The 15,547-nt window shown below is 42.5% G+C and overlaps 1 long non-coding RNA gene and 1 other non-coding gene across 2 annotated transcripts; both read left to right on the forward strand.

Moving 5' to 3' along the window:
- Positions 1-6,806: 6,806 nt before the first annotated feature.
- LOC117698282 (uncharacterized) lies at positions 6,807-15,124 on the forward strand. The gene is made up of 3 exons (XR_004605030.2): positions 6,807-7,250; positions 12,164-12,317; positions 14,636-15,124. It is a non-coding gene; the product is annotated as an uncharacterized LOC117698282 (long non-coding RNA).
- Positions 13,300-13,426, forward strand: LOC117701433 (small Cajal body-specific RNA 15). The gene has a single exon (XR_004605730.1).
- Positions 15,125-15,547: the final 423 nt, after the last annotated feature.

Consider the following 15,547-nt stretch of genomic DNA (forward strand, 5'->3'; position numbering starts at 1 on the left):
TTGATTGCTGAAACCCAATGGTAGAAAGAGAAAGTCAGCTTCTAAAAGTTCTCATGATCACAACACTTGTACCAAGACATGAGTGTGCTCTACCTGTATGAATACATAATAAACAAATAAATGAGGGCTGAAGAGATGGTTCAGTGGTTAAGATCAGTGGCTGCTCTTCCAGACAGCCCAGGTTCAATTCTCAGCATCCATATATAACTCTAGTTCCAGGGGATCCAACACTCTCACACTGACATACATGTAGAAAAAACACCAATGTACATAAAATAAAAATAAATTCTGGCCGGGCGGTGGTGGCGCATGCCCTTAATCCCAGCACTTGGGAGGCAGAGGCAGATGGATTTCTGAGTTCGAGGACAGCCTGGTCTACCGAGTGAGTTCCAGGACAGCCAAGGCTATACAGAGAAACCCTGTCTCAATCCCCCCCCCCCAAATAAATTCTGAAACAAACAAACAAATAAATACATGTATTGGGGTGTTGCGGTATATGCCTTTAATGCTAGCAGAGGCAGAATCAAGAGGATCTCTATGAATTCAAGGCCAGCCAGGTTTACACAGTGAGTTCCAAGACAGCCAGGACAACATAGAGAGACCCTGCATAAAAATAAACAAACAAATAAATGCAATTTTAAAAATTTAAATAACAATTTTAATAAAACATCTTCAATGGAAGTGAGCTAAATGATGGGAGGGAGGAGACTATAAAGAGAAATTCTTGAATGTCCCAATGAGTTGTCTTAAAGGAAGTGATAAGACAAATATTTCCATTTAACCAAGTGCCTTCTGGTTAAACCTTTGTTCAGGTCCCCTGTGGTATATCCTACAACTGATCACATCTTGTATCAGGTGAATTATACTACTTGGTTTTTCTTATCTTTTTGGTGATTTTAGTTATATGTCTTTAGTTATATGTATTACAAATATCTCATTATGATGCTGCTTATTGAATTAATTTTAATAGAAAAATTTACCAGTCTTTTTTGTCCTAGTCAGAATTTATATTTTATTTAATAATGTCTCTGGGTAAGGTTTTTCTTTTCTTTCTTTCTTTTCTAAAAGTGTGTGCACGTGCATGCACCACGACTCATCCGAGGTCAGAGATTCTCTGATCTATGCCTGTTATCTGGAGGTTGGAATGCTAGGATTACAGATACATGCTACCATGGGGAACTGAATGAAGGTTTTCAGGCTAGTGCAGCAAGTGTTTTTCCTTCTGGAGCCATTCCCACAGCCCTGAAAGTCTTAATTTAATTTTCATATAGAATTATATGTGATAGGAGATGGGGACTCTGTTTATTTTTTTCTCTGTCATTTGACAAGGAGTTGATCCAGGTCTATTCCTTAAACAACTTTCTTACTGGTCTCCAGCATCTCTGTGGTTACATCAAGTGTCCATGGGAATGAGTTTGTTCCTGGGACTGCTAATCTGTTCTGTCGTTTTGTCCAACATTGTGTCAATGCTACATCTTTACAATGAGGAATGTAAACAAAATCCTCACCAGCAGTACAGGAGGACTGCTTCCAGAGGAAAGGTCAGGCCAAGGCTTTGCTTACGCCCTAGCAGTTTTAAAAATTAGGTTGGATTTTAATTTACATATTTCAAATATCATGTACTTACTGAAACTCTATTTCCTTGATGTGTCTAATAACCTCTGACAGAATAAAGCATCTAGCTAATACATGTTTGAGACGGTCATCCAGCATCTAAATCTTATTTTCCAGCCATCTCTTTAACCCCCTGGCACTTTGTTGAATATGGAAACATTATTTTAAACACTTGCTGCATTGTATTTTCTAGGTCAGATCCTTTTTACTAGTTTACACATTCAGTTCTCTCCAGAATATATCCTTAAAGAACTGATAGTAATGTCTAATTATTCTAGGGTTAAGCCTCAACATCAGGGGAAAGACACAGATTTTTCTTCTTGCCTTTGGAGATGTTGCTTCAGTGTCTTCTCACACACTTTCCTCCCCTGAAAATGAAACAGAAGGCAATCCAGTTTCCATCTTTTTAGGCAAACTTAATTTTCCTTCTATAGAAGATTTTAGGCTCTTCCTTTTAGCTTTACAAAATCTTGTAAGAATTTGTATAATGCATAGTGTGTATGTGTGTATAGTGTATCTTTCTATATCTCTCTGTCTCTGTTTCTCTGTCTATCTCTGTCTGTCTCTGTGTGTCTGTGTGTGTGTGTGTTAAATTTACTCTGCTTAGTAGCCTCTTAGTATAGTCAGTCCCACTGGCCTGGACTTTGCTGATTAGGGTAGGTTCTGGATATCGAAATCAGTCCTTCATGTTTGCTTTGCAAGCACTTCACCAACACAGCCATTTCCCAAGCCCTCACCTACAATTTCTTTCTCTTTTTTTCTGTAGGGATGGAGTGGGGAGAGCCAGAGAGCACACAGCCTTTCTAAATATAGACTATTCTCAGCCATCTTCTGTGCCACCTTCCTGGCCAGCAGACAAGTCCCATGCAAGGCAACTCATACTCTATGCATTTCCTTGGTTTTAAATATAAATGGTGTCCCCCAGACATTTGAAGAGCGATCCCAGTATGAAATAAAGGTAAGAAAGCCGATCTGGGGGACTTGGGTTGTAGCTCAATGTTTGGATGCTTGCCAGGAGAGAAGGAGCATGGCAGGGTCACTCCCTGAGTGGCTAAAAGGTGGATTGTACTTCACAGATGGATACAAATCCCAGCCTATACCTACACCTACACACACACACACACACACACACACACTCTGGAGGGAAGAATGTGGGGGCAGGATTCAGGAAAACAGAGCAACAAGGGTGGAGGGAGGCTGAGGGCATGGCATCAGTGTCCAGTTGCTTTCTTCAGGGAAAACGTGAGGCAGGGTGTGGAATTCTGGAGAGGTGAGTTGACGTTATCCTGGATGCTAGGGAGTACGCATTGAGGAAAATATTTAGTGTCTACAGAGCAATCATGTCTTCCTAGTACCTAGCCTTCTGTCCTAACATACTGCTCTTCCTGTAAATCCATCTTCTCAAATTCAGCAGCCTCTGCTCAAGGAACAGTGCTGAGGAAAGAGTTTTTGCTTTAAGCCAAAAACTTGGCCTTCAGCGGTCACCATAGCACCTGTGGCCAGGCATGTTCACTCATGCACAATCAGAAAGATTACTGGGGACAAGGTGTCAGCTCTTTGTGAGAGTTCACAGAGGGATATGACCACTCAAGAAGAAGAATGCAGTCATTAGTAGGCACACTGTGCTCTGCAAGTCCTAATGGTCACTCAGCTGCTGTTGTTCTAGTGATGGAAGGCCCAGCTGGTTAGGAAGCTGCTTCACCTGGCTGCTTTGTTTGAGATTTTTCTTTCCCCTTTTTGAGGATGCATGCACCTGGAAGAGAAGATCTCCGTGCTGGTGCTGTAACTACAAACAGAGGGCTTGGGTTCTACCAGTCCTCCCCTCCCCCTACCCCTTCCCCTTCCTTCCTCTCCCCCTTCCCCCTCAACACAGCAGCCACTCCTGATGACCACAGCCAAGCAAGAACACAGCTGCAGAATTTAACTCCACGTGCTCTCTCATGCCATACATCAGTGTGATCCCAGGTTTAGCCAATACTTAGTTACCTCAGAAATCTTGGTGTCCACATAATACTTAGGGTTCTTGTGTCCTTTCAATACCTCACATTAACATATTAAAATACAAGATATACCTGGTGTTAGATTGTGATCGATCAAGGTAGCTCGAAAATAAAAGACAGAGGAGGAGACTGACCTCACAGAGGCAGATTGTCCTTTATCAGAACAATGAAGGGCAGAGGCCTCTCTGAGTGCTGGGAGGTGTGGGGGGGGGGAACCCCTGGAGACCAGCTGTGGGCTTTTATAGGCAATGAGAGGGGAATGGGGCGAGGAAATTTTGTGGTTTTTATGAGAACTGCCGTTTGGATAGACACCTGGGGTTATTTCAGAATAGAAAGTTTAACTTGAGTTGAATTTCTTTATGGGGGGAGGGGAGCAGGGTGATTCCTTAGTTTAGGGGGCCTTTGCCCAGTGCGTGGGAGGCTGAGGCAGGAGGATCACTGCAAGTTTGGTAAGGTTATAGGTTGAGTTATAGGTTGGTCAGCTTGGGTTATAGAAGTTGACTCTGTCTCAAAAACAAACAAACAATTCAAAACAAAACAAAAATATCTCAAAATATAAAAACACATTTTAAATCTTTTCCCTTGGTGCTTAGGGGTGAGCACTAACCCTTTTTCATCTATAGTGTTTCTGCAGGTAGCTCTGTCTACAAGAATTATGTGGATAGTTTCAGGAATGAATAATTTGTTAAGTTTTAGGTTGCATGCCATTCTGGATAGCATGATAAAGTCACACTGTTCTGGTGTCTTGCTGGGCTATAACTCATCCCATGGAACAAGTCGGAAGGTGTGAAAGCCATTGTCCAACAGTTCTTAAAGCTAGGCTGCTGGCACATGCCTACCATACTAAAACCTGGGCGATGACAGAGGTGGGACAATCAGGAGTTAAGTCCAGCTTAACTGGCTCCATGACACCTTGTCTCAAAACAAAACAAAAAATAAACAAAGCAACAACAACTAAAACCACCAGTTATGTTAGGGAAGATAAAAATGTTTAACAAGGCATGGAGAGAGATGGCAGGGCCCAACACAGTGTCTTGCTGTGTCTTCTTCGACAGTATCCACTAGTGGATGTGTTCTGTTAACACTACACCAGGGCAGCTTAGGGACAGGCTTGAATTTGGGTTTGAACGGTGTTAGCTTCACCCTGAGATCTACAGAGCCGCGTGGGTGGGATGAGAGCAGGGCAGCTGTGCTGAAAGCTGAGTGGGCTCTGGAGAGAGAGGGAGGAATGAGCCCTGGTGGCCGAGGAGACAGCTGGGGTGTTGTTAGCCAGTTAGTTACTGATCTATTTATGTTAGTAATCCGCTCCTGGAAATGGAAACCGAAAATGGAAAGGACTGAAAACCCAGCTATGAGCTGTGATGGGCGAAGAACCTGAGGGCACATGGTTGTGCTGACCTCATGGAGCAGGTGATAAACAACCGGAATGCATTGCATAGGATAAGAGGAAACTCACATAAGGCATGATTTACAAAAAAGACAGATAAACCATAGGTCCCATATGAACCGCAGATATAGCAACTAAATACATAAAGAATACATTTTAAAGAAACAAAGGAAACTGATCTCTTTACTGACAGCCATCCCCCAGGCCCTGACTCTGCATCTTTTGGGTATAGGTAAATACCACCATGTGTCCAGCATGAACCATGAGGTACAGGCTAATAAATAACTTATTCATGTAAGTAAAAATGTACTGTCTGTGAACTTACCAAAATAGATTGGCTATACATGGGTATACATCTGTACTAAAACCATGCCAGAGACCTGAGATCTTTTCATACATACCAGACCAGCAAAAGTTGTAACACTCTCACTTGAATCACAGAAAAGGAAGGGACACCTAACACTGTGACGGTGGTAGCCCCACAGACACCTGATCATCAGGGTGTGCATTAAGAGATCCACAGAAAGAGGATTTCTGACTGTTCCAGTGGCTTTAGCTCAGCATAGTTTCCGCTGTTTTACATGGTTCAATCAAAGCAGCCCACTTAGATTCCCATCAGTCTACCCGAATGTGGTCCTGTGCTTCCGCAATGGTTCCACGTTTCCCTCATGGTGCTAAACCTCAGTACCCAGGTGCCCCAGTGCTGTGGCTTTCACAGTTCTAACTGGGTTTCTAACTGGAAAGTGAGTGTAATGGTGTCTCACTGTGTAGCCCTGGCCCGCCCTCCCTCCTTTCTTCTTCCCACTGTGTAGCTCTGGCTGGCTTGGAACTCTCCATGTAGACCAGTCTGGCTTTGAACTCACAGAGATCTGCCTCTGCCTCCTGAGGACTGGTATTAAAGTAGTGTGCTACCATGCCCAGGAAAGTTACATCTTAAATGAGTAAGAGAAATTAAGGGGATTTGGCTCAAAATTTTGCTTCTTATTTTGTATATGGAATCTAAAACCCTTGTATGTCTCGATTGCATATAAAATCCTTTCTTTACAGCTATGTTTGCAGATCAATTCCTGTTTTCTTATTTTGTTCTTTTTGCTTCAAATTCTGGCCTCAAAATCCTAGCATCAAAATGAACTTTGTTTGAACCCATTGCTCTGAGGCTGTTTAAGGCCAGCTTTTGGTTTGCACATTCCTGGAGAGCTCTGACAGCTTACTGGGGTGGTCAGTAAGTGGCACCCCTGAAATCTTATGCCTTTCCTGCAACCTCACAATGTGAACTTGGAAATAAGGTCGCATGCTCAGTAAATAGGAACAAGCTGGGCTTTTAAATCCAACAGAATGGATGTTCTTATAAAACACGGAAACAAGCAGAAATAAGAACAGCGTTTGACAAGAGTAGAGCAATGCTGCTTCAACTCAAAGCACACACATGACTTTTAGTGATCACCAGAAACTAAGAAAGGCAAAGATATCTATTCAAAATGACAGAGGAAGCCTAACTCTACCAAGACGCAAATGTCAAATGTCTGTTATTTTAGTCTCTCAACATATGAGCCCTGCCCCCCAGGAAATTAATCAAAAAATTATTTTACTTATCTTCCTAGACCCCAGAAGTACCAGGTCCCTGACCAAGGTTAGGAAGCTCTCCTTCCTTTTCTTGATGAATATTCATGGACTTACAACCAACGGGAGTAAAGGAGGCTACTGAGGTGTAATGCGGACTGTGCTCTATATAAGCAGGGTAGCAACACTGAAGAACACTAAGAAGCTTAAGAGCCAGGGCTGGGTGGCACACGGTCACAGAGGAGTGTCGCAGGGCCGAGGCGGCGGACTTCAGTCCCCAGGATGATGCCTGCCAAGGGAGCAAAGAACCGCAAACTCAAACCACGGAGCCGCTCTCCACACCCACCCAGGAACCTCAAGCTGGTCTGGGAGGCTCCAAGGACCCGGTCGACAAGGCGCAAGGCGCTAAGCATCAGAGCAGCATAAGACGCCCCCTGAGCATGCGCACAAGCCCTGTTGCGCAGCGCTGCTGCCTGAGGCGGAACTTCCTCCCTACCGCCAAGAAAACGGAAGTAGACTCGTTTTTTTCACCGGAAGGAGAAATAGCGACCGAGAGCCTGACACCTGAGGCTGGCGGCTTTTGTCTCTCAAAGTTGGGACAGTATTTGGCCACCTTGTGCGGCGGGTGACTATGGTGTCCCGGTATGTAGCTGACGTGGCAGGCGTCCCAGGAATGGGAGAAGAGATGGGTAAGCTACCCGGGTATCGATCGTCCTCTGTGCTTGGTTTTCTCCATCTTTTTAAAAGAGGGTTGCTAGCCCACGGAATGGTGGATAGATATGGAAGAAGAAATACGCAGTCACACAGACGGAAGTTAAATTAAGCACACACACATGCATACGCACGTACATACATGCATACTTACATACATATTTACATGCACAGAGCTGTTGAATATTGCCTCTATAAATCCAGGTTTTCCGAATCGATAACTCTTGCTTGGGGAATCACCTGTTGCAGTTATTTTAGCACGCGTGCGCACATGCACACGCAGTGAGTGATTTTTAAGTTTTTTGAATATGTCAGCGAAGTCATTTAATGTTAGAAATGAAACAAAGCCGTCTTGATGATGCATCTCATTTTCACTTCAACTGAAGAGCAGTAAGGAGACGGTGGAAAGTCACATGGTTTGTTAAGGACAGAGTCATGACTAAAGTCACGTAGATTTCTTGTAGAAAGGAGTCTATGCAAATTGTTTTAAAATTGCTTTCTGATGAGGTGGGTGGATGTGTAGGAGACTTAAAGGAGTGAAGACAATTGTGAGGTACATTTAGACACCAGCTTGATGGCTTAGTGGTTAAGAGCATTTGTGGCACTTTCAGAGGATCAGAATTTGATTCCTAGCACCTACATCATATTGCTCACAAATCACCCGTACCGCCAGACCCAGGGAGTCCAACACACTATTCTGGCCTCCTTGGGTACCACACACATACAAATTTATGTGTATGTGTGTGTATATAAAAGTTTAGATAAGGTATGAGTCCACCAAAGGAAAGTCATTTGTTAGTCATCTACATCTATAGGTTTGAACCTATAGATCAGTGGTTCTCAACCGACCCCTTTGGGGTCAAATGACCCTTTCACAGGGGTCACCTAAGACCATTTGGAAAACACAGATATTTACATTACGATTCATAACACTAGCAAAATTACAGTCATGAAGTAGCAACAAAAATAAGTGTATGTTGGGGTCACCATAACACGAGGAAATTAAAAGGTCACAGCATTGGGAAGGCTGAGAAGCGCTGCTCTAGATGGAGAGGCGTGTGTCAAGTCTGCCGTTTCCAGTATACTGTGTAGACAATGCACAGAGGGGAATCGTCATTATCTATTACCTGTTATTGCATAGAAAACCCTGGGGATCTTCAGCAAGATCTGAGCTCCCCCTAGAAAGCTTGTAGCTGAATCCTTATTTGAGCTTTCACTATGGCTTTGTTGTAATAATCTGTAGAACTTTGCCCTAGACTATTTATGGGAAATTCACTATAAAGAATTTGTAAATTGCCTACAGGTTGAGGAAAGATACTGTAAAATTCACTGTAATCAAACCTCTCTCTCTTTTTAGACAATATGACATCTGGTGCTTATGCAGCTTTAAGTGTGCCCTGCATTATTAGTGCTATCAGCTCAAGTGTGCCCTGTTATATTGCTGTTAGATTTCTTATACTACAATGGAAACATGTAGGACAATGGAAACCGGTCAAGGAAGGGAGCCTAAGAGGTCCAAAAAAACTAACTGTATATTAGCAAACACAGAAACATTGTTGGCATCATGTACAAAAGACCTTAGTAATAAGGAACTCATTCAGTTAGGTGTTCACTGTGGGGGATTTGTTTACTACTCGTAAACAAATTTCAAAATTTTTGGTGTCAAGATACCCTTAAAATTATTGAGAGCTCAAAAGAACATTTGTAGGCTATTAATATTTGAGCTATTTGAAAACGAAAGCTAGCCAGGTGATGGTGACCCATGCCTTTAATCCCAGCACTTGGGAGGCAGAGGCAGGTGGATCCTGTGAGTTTCAGGCTAGCCTGGTCTACAGAGTGAGTTACAGGACAGCCAAGGCTACACAGAGAAACCATTTCTCTCTCTCTCTCTCTCTCTCTCTCTCTCTCTCTCTCTCTCTCTCTCTCTCTCACACACACACACACACACACACACACACACCACACATACACAAAACAAGAAAAGAAGAAAATGAAATCTGATACGTGTTTTAAGGACAAGAATAAAGAAACACAAACTCTAGTAGTTTTGACAGTGATCAGTGTCTCCACATATTATGTGGATTCTGGGTAAAACTCTGCTGTGCGTCACTGAAGAGGGGGAAGGACAAATAATGTCATGTTTTGTTTTGATGAAAAATGTTTTAACCTAACTTTGGAAGGCTTTCAGAGGCTCCCGTAGGAAGCATATTTTAGGCATAAGTGCTTTCTAGCCAAGCACTAATACAGACCTGAAATCCAGGGTTCCTGGGAAGTCATATCGGGAGGATGGCAGTTCAAGAACTGGATAACTGAGAGAGACCTTGTCCCCAAATAAAGGGTATAACAGCTGGGGATGTAGGACAGTGCTGGAGTGTTCAGTTAGCGTGCACCAGGCTCTGGGTTTAAGTGGCTTTATCCAAAAATAACTTTTTGTTTTGTAGGCAAATGGTCACTGTTGCAATTGTGACATGAGCAGAAGTGTCACCCGAAAATGCAATACACAACATAAATACACATTACACCTCTAAAAGCTGTATAATTGTAGACATAAGAATACAAATGAGCTTACGTTTTGTATTTCCTTTAGAAATCCTGTTGCCTGCCACTCCTGCTAAGAGTTGATACCAGGGCCTCAAACATGCTAGACAAGTGTAGGACCAGCTGTAGCCCAGCCTTCATGGCTTTTGTTGTCTTAAGTAACTGCCTCAGACCTACTTCTCCAGACTTGCCAGTTCATTGCACTGGGACATGGAGCTACACTAAGGCAGTTTCCACATCTCCTCATTCTCTTGGTCTGTGTCTCTCCTCCTGCCAGGAACCTGCAGGCTGGTGCTGTTCTGCATCCATTTCCCTTTTCTGTTTAGAATGCCCATGAGTTTTGAGTTGATGGGTAAGTATTCAAAAACACATGCCCATTACTGACTGGAGTTGTTATACAAGTAGGTAAATGATGTTTAAATTTTCTCATATTGGGCTGGGGTGTAGCTCTGGTATGGCGGGTACCTTGTGTGGACAAAGCCCTGAGTTTGATTCTCAGTATCAAAGTTGGGGAGGAGGGAAGAACCCATGAACTCTTAAGTAGAAATCTGTGTAGTTAAGGAATCCCACTATGAAAATTTTGACTATCCACTGCCTTGTTAGAAAAGATTCTCTTTCAGTAATGACAAGTGCTTCTGCTTGGTTTCTGCCCTCAGGGAATATTTAAATCTGGTCATTTATTGAGAGGGACTGTTACTAAGTACTGAGTTACTCTAATTGTTTTATGTCACTTTGTGAGGGAGCCTATAAAATGATTTTTAAAAGTACTTCACATTTAAGAAGTAATCCAGGAAATAGCTATGATTTTACAAGTTTGTTATTACCTCTACAGGGTGTAATTTCCTCTAAAAAAAAAAAAAAAAAAAAAAAAAAAAAAAAAAAAAAAAAAAAAAAAAAAAAAATCTTAGTTTATAAACTGGGGATCTGCAAACACTGTGGCCAGCAATGTCATGTTGACCCCCGTGAGGCAAGAGGGAAGGCCAGTTGATATAACTTAGTAGTAAGCATTGTTCAAAATTCTAGAGTCTGACCTGGTGGTTTATTTTAGGTATATTTTATATGGTACAATTTGAAAAATGTTTCCTTGTGTACCATAATTTCGTGTGCACAATAGGGCATAATTACATTGAAACTCTTTTCAAAGTATGTGTCACTTCTTTATGGTGGATATAGAATCCACCATAAAGATGGATTGTGTATAGACCACAGGTATTACCTTGAAGGTCTTGGAGAAGATCTCTGAGAAGATCTGTGTGTGATCTCAGTCATACAGATAGTGCAAAGGTCGTTACACTAATAAACCATCTCCAGTTGTGTTTCTAAGGGATGGAGGCAGGTGTGGCCTGGCCTTACAGATAGCACAGAGGTCACCAGGCTTTTAACAACATCCATTCTCAGCCTTGTGGGCAGAGAATAGGTTATGCATCTCTTCCTTTTAAGAGACAACCCAGTCCTAGTTAGCAGCCCTGGTTTCCCCAGTGCTTATATATGAGCACCAGGACTTTGTGCCATCTACAATAAACTAAAAATAGCCAGTACTGTTATATTGTATCTTGAGGTGGGTTGAACAGGTATAGGTGTTTGAATGCTTAGACCATAGGGAGTGGCACTTTTTTGGAGGTGTGGCCTTGTTAGAGTTGGTATGGCCTTGTTGGATGAAGTATGTCACTGTGGGGGCAGGCTATGATGTCTCCTATGCTCAAGTGATGCCTCCTTCTGCTGCCGGTGAATCAAGGTGTAGAACTCTTGGCTCCTCTAGCACCATGTCTGCCTGCACACTGCCATGCTTCTGGCCTTGATGATAATGGACTAAACCTCTGAGACTATAAGCCAGCCCCAGTTAAATGTTGTCCCTTATAAGAGTTGCCTTAGTCATGGTGTCTTTTCACAGCAATAAAAACCAAACTAAGACATGCTTAAAATATCAGGTGGGTGGTTAAACTTAATGGGTTAGCAGGATATTTACACATTCTAGTCTGGACCAAGGATTATGAACCAAATTTATGAATCAGAGCTTTTTAAATGACATATCATAGGTCTTTGGGCTGTCTTAGGAATAGTCAGTGCTACACCAAGTGTTAAATGTGTCAGAGCTCTCTTGTACTAATGGGGGAGCGAATGACACCACATCCAACACTACCACCTTTGGTCCTTCCATATTCATTCTCTGCACAGATTAGATGTCACCACAATTACTGGTGGACTGTGTCAGACCCGTAGGTGTATTAGGACAGAAGAGAACTTAGCCTCATCCCACAGCCCCAAGAGCATTCCTGGACAGCTGCTTTGATTTCTAATGAAAAAGCTTTCCTTTGATTTGTAGGATAAGTTGATGTCTCATTTCTCTTTTCAGAAATCTGTATTATCTGAAAGCAGAGAGCAGTTGTTTCCGTGCTCGGATCATTCAGAGATTATGCAGCCACCACCATGCCTTAGACGTGTGTAATTCAAATGGAGAAGACACAAGCCAGTGGTCGCAATATCAACCCTTGAGTGTTCTGTAAACGGTGAGTGTGCAGTGTGCATTACTGCTTGAGAGAGGTGGAAGTTAGCCATGCTCCTCAGAGGTGACTCTGAGCCACACAGCCATTAGGAGGACAGAAAGGAGGAGTTGCCACTCTAGGTGTTAGAATCACCTGGTTGATGGCTGATACAGTGAACATGGTAAAAAGGCAGTATGGAACATCTGACACTTTCCCCAGCGTGCTGTCCTTGTTTTTTCTTCTCATTTCGCTCTTGCTGCTTCTCTCCCCTTCAGATTAATGTTTGCCGTGTGCAGGGACATGGTAGGTGACAAAATGCTGGCTGGCTTATGGAAAAGTAATTTGTAAACAAATGATGGGTTAGTTCTACCAAATTTGAGTAAGTGAAAACACAAGAAACCATGTTCTATTGGAGTCAGATAAAAGGAAGGGAAGTCAGTCCAACAGAGAGTCGAGCCTCATTTATTCCAGGATTGGTATCAGCAGAAAACAGTGATGTGGTGGCACACAGTGAACTGACAAGAGCCATGCAGCAGCGGCTCTTTTGAGTGGCAGTGTTGCCAAGTCATGGGTACTCTCCTTGCTAATGGCAGATACCGACAGAAAAGCTTCCGTTTAGCTCTGTCAACCATTGGCAGTGAGAGAAGTATGTCTTCAGCTTTCGTACCTCTTAAAGATCTTGTCTGTAACATCCAGGCATTTTAAGAATGGTGATTTAAGACCAGGGTCTCATTTTGTTGTCCTGACAGCCTTAGACTTGTGACAGTCCTCCTGCTTCAGCCTGCTAAGTGCCTAGATTACAGGGTTGAGCCAGCATGCCTAATTTCTAGTTTAGTTTCTTTAGATGGGGGTCTCGTATAGCCCAGGATGGCTTCAGACTTACTATGTAGCAGAGGATGACCTTGAACCCTTGATCTTCCTGCCTCTGCCTTCTAAATTCTGGGATTATAGGCATACACAGTTAAAATACAATAAAGTTTTAAGTGGTGGATTTAGTCACATTCTTCTGGAGACTAAGACAATAGAGTCCTTGAAGTCAAGCTGACTCTGCCTTTAGCCTCCTACATGAAAAGGTAGATAGAACAGGTCTTGTTTGCAAAATAAATTCAAGACCTACTTATCTACCAACAGCCATTACCTATGTCCTACAGTCTTCCTACAGGAAGTGGGTGGAGTCAACTCATAGATGAGGAAGGTGGGAAAGGCTGAGTGGATGCAGTCTCCACTAGTGACAGGAAGGTGTGTGGAGCTCAGACAGGCAGGTTAGAAAGTTGAGAACATGTTTCTATAGTGCAGGTTTTGAGAATCTAAAAAGTGTACTGCCATTTACACAATACAGCATCACAGTAAATTGTGTGTGTCATGTAGGGTGACAGCTATACCAGATGTGAGGGTGAGAAGCTGAGACTGTTCAGCTGCCCGTAAACTGCTTCTCTTTTGTACTGAAGCCCAAGTACAAGCTTCAGAAATATTTTATTACATGTACATAAGTGATTACATCATTCGTGTGCTGTGCGTGCACTTATGAGATGAAGAGTGAAGAGGGGGTTTATGTGCTGTGGTACACATATGAAGTTCAAAGACAACTTGCAGAGTCTCTCCTTCCTTCATGTCGAGTTTGGGGAATGAACTCATGTCCTCAGGTTTGCTACCAAGTACCCTTACCTGCTGAGCCATCACACCAGCCCCAGGAGCCAATCATTAAACATAATACTTTTTTTGCCATTCATCATGCCTCATGAATGTAATCCCAGCATTAGGGAAGCTAAAGTAGAAGGATTACCATAAGTGCAAGGTCATCTTGGGCTCGAAAAACCAAAACCCAATAGCCGCTACCAACAGCAAAAACCAAAACAAGAAAAGTAATTCTGTAAGTAAAAGCTATTTAGTTTTGACAGAAGTCAATGCTGTTTTATAGCCCGTGTTCCTAACTACCTGTTCATTCTATCTGCTGTTATATGTGCTGGATAGTTTGACTACTAAATGCTTCCCACCCTCCGCCCTGTGAAGCTTTACAGACTCTCTCCCCTTTGCTAGGGTGGGGAGCCAACACCTGTGCGCTCACTCAGTCAGGAGTTACACAGTGAAGCAGGTAAAGCTGGACAGGAACAGATGCTGATGGAGTTTGGTTTATCTGCTCAGTATCAGGGATTGTGTCACAGTGGTCTCAGTGTTTAAAGATACTTTTCTATATTGAGCATGGAGTTCAAGGCTAGCCTGATCTAAATACCAAGTTGTAAACCTCCCCCCCCACCCCAATAAAACCCTATCTCAAACATACAGATACTCACACATTTAAAAAAAAATGTTTTTAAATGTTTTTGTTTTGTTTTTTTTAACAGATTTATCAGAGGTTGCAGCGGAACATGGCCATGAGGTAAACCCTGCCCCTGGTTGAAATTTAGTTTCATCAGCTTCTACATGGGATTGTAAGAACTTGGAGTATGTCACGAAACCCAGTAGGGTTTCCTTTTTTTTTTTCAAGATTTATTTTTTTGGGCTGGAGAGATGGCTCAGTGGTTAAGAGCACTGGCTGCTCTTCCAGAGGTCCTGAGTTGAATTCCCAGCAACCACATGGTGGCTCACAACCATCTGTAATGGGATCTGATGCCCTCTTCTGGCATGCAGGTGCACATGCAGATAGAGCACTCAAATATATAAAATAAATCTTTAAAAAAAAAATTTTATTTTTTCTTTGTGAAGATAACATGCTTAAACAGAGTTCTTTATGGTTAGTAACTGTGATGCTTGAAGTTGGTTATCCCTTATTGTAGTAAATTTTAAATGTCAAAGATATAGGTATCTTGTTAAATAAAAAATGTATCAAAATCTTTTGGGTATCATGTTTTAGTCGTGTCCCCATGTTTGTGTTATGTGTGAAGCATTCCAGGAATCCCCCTAGAACTCGGAACTCAAACTGGTCGTGTCTGTGATCCATGTTTCCCATTTGGTGGTTGCTATTTCAGTAGCCGAGAATTTCATTCGCTATATACGCATGCATATTTCATTAACAGCTGTAGCCAGCTCTGTGTTTACATCTGTAGTGCCTTATGTCAGGGTAAGAGGCCCAGTGTGTGTCTGAGTGTGTGTGAAAGAGAGAAAGAGAGAGAGAGAGAAGCTGTTAAACTCTCTGGGCAAGTGATAAATCAGGAATCTGCTGCTTGCACTAGTAGAGTCCAGAAAGAGATGAGAGTTGTTACCGCATAAGAATTTGAGTGGGCAAGAAAAAAAAGTTCTAAAGAGAAGAATGTTTC

Source organism: Arvicanthis niloticus, chromosome 1, assembly GCF_011762505.2.
Source record: "Arvicanthis niloticus isolate mArvNil1 chromosome 1, mArvNil1.pat.X, whole genome shotgun sequence".
In the NCBI taxonomy this organism is placed as follows: domain Eukaryota; kingdom Metazoa; phylum Chordata; class Mammalia; order Rodentia; family Muridae; genus Arvicanthis; species Arvicanthis niloticus.